The sequence below is a fragment of the Cariama cristata genome, unplaced genomic scaffold (assembly GCF_000690535.1).
Source record: "Cariama cristata isolate BGI_N322 unplaced genomic scaffold, ASM69053v1 scaffold9760, whole genome shotgun sequence".
NCBI classification, from domain to species: domain Eukaryota; kingdom Metazoa; phylum Chordata; class Aves; order Cariamiformes; family Cariamidae; genus Cariama; species Cariama cristata.
In genome coordinates, this window is record NW_009596439.1 from 57,349 (window position 1) to 59,387 (window position 2,039).

Consider the following 2,039-nt stretch of genomic DNA (forward strand, 5'->3'; position numbering starts at 1 on the left):
TTATTTATATTGTGGCTACATGTTTAAAATAAAATTACTCAGGGTCAAAAAAGAACATTTTTAATGGAGTATTCTCAGAAGGAAAGCCCATGTCCCATCTGCCTGTGTGGCATTAGGGTACTGCTCCTAGTGATGCTTCTTGACCTGGCAATCCCATCCAGGGAGCTTCTGCCTGCTCTGGCGTACCCAGGAGCTCGGTGGGAGCAAGACCATCTCCCTGCTTTCCTCCTCAGCACCTGAGCTAGGGAGAGCCCAACCTAAGGATTTCCTCCATGCAGAAATCCATGTGAGCTGCTCCCTGCACTAAGTGTGCCCAGCAAGGGATCTGCTCTCCCCTGGATTTAATTCCAGCCCTAAATTGCCCCTGGCCATACAACCGACAGGCTGTTTTCCCAATGTGGACTTCCTGACAAACGCAGGTGGCTTTTCATGGGGAGGAAGTTGCAGCTGCTCCCAACATGAAGGCTGGGTCTACCAAACGTCGAGTCTCTCCTCCAAAGTGCTGAGGGTAGGGGTGAATCCCTAAAGAAAGAAGTAGGGGCCTTTAAAAACCAAAATTGTTTCACCTTCTTTTTATCCAAAGCAATTAAACCATTTTGGCTAAAGCCTTCTGCAAGGAAACTTTCTGTAGAAGATGACTAGCCATGCTATAAAACATTGGGCAGAACCACAGATGGCAGAAATACCTAGTTCCATAATGAGAAGCACCATGTTGCTTTGCTGGTGGGTAGTGCTAGCAGGGACAGAGGTGTCATAATTAAACATGATAGATATATGTGCTTGTGATGAGAGGGAACAGCCGAGTCCTGCCCTAGCAGATGTGTGCTGGAGCATCCACTACAGGCAAGGCTAGGAAGAAGTTTGGAGGCAGAGTTTGGAAGTGATGGTGAATCAAGGGGATATGAGAGGCTCCCCCATGTCCATCCTTGCACCAGCCAGAAAAGGAAAGGGCACCCCCCGGTTGAGTGCAGGCGGATGGATAACTGTAGCTATTAGCAACTTGAACCTGGCTTTATTTTTAATGTGGCCTGACAGGAGCTCTCACAAGGGTAGTGACAGGCTCCCCCTGAGTGCAAGACCTTTCCCAAGAAGCAGGATTTACTCTTGCCACCCCTACTGAAGTACTGTCAGAAATTATTGCATTACAATTGCTAAGCATTTAATGTGCCTCAGCTGTGTCCCTGATTGCATCAATTAACCACAAATCAGCTGAGGAGCCAATTTAGGTTTGAAATAGAGACTTAATGAGATGTCTGTGTTGCTTTTTTTTAAAAAAATCCCACACCTGGAGGGTGGAGGTTAATGCAGAAGTTCATTATTATTGTTTTGGTCTTTGCCTTACAACAGTCGCCTTCATGATGATGCTAGGTGTTGTCCATGCAGTTAGAGACCCTGCTATAAAGAGCTTAACTTTGATACACAGCACCGGGATGATTCTTATTTTACAGAAATTAAGGCCTAGAGAAAACTAGGTATGCTGGGACATAAAAGTGAGTATAAATTAGTATATCCTGAAATCTCTTTGGGCTGGTTAAACCACAAGCAGATTTGGCAGCAGCTTGTCCTGTCACTGGTGAAGGCAGGTCCTAGCTCTGTGCTCAGGCGTGACTCACTTGGATGAGTCCTATACTTTAATGGTAAGGATGTAAGTGATACCGCAGCTGGTGTCACTTTAATCAGCTTTTTCTGTTTCTGACAAATACCACTGATCATGAGATGCAAGCAGTGGTGCTGATGGAAGGAGTTCATCTCCCATCTCACCTGCTGAATGCCTCTGGAAGGCTTCATTACCATGCAAATGGAGATTGCACACAGCCTAATAAAAATACATCTGTCAGACTGCACACATTTATAACATCAAATGTTAGCATAACTAGGATTTATGGAGTGAATGAATTTCATCTGGGGCTGGTTAGACTTGGCCTGCCACTGGAAACAATAAGGGTTAATTATGCTTCAGTAATTCTGACGTCTTTCTGATGAACAATTCATCTCGTATTGGACCCCAAAAGCTGCCACAATACTAGGAAACTTTTGAC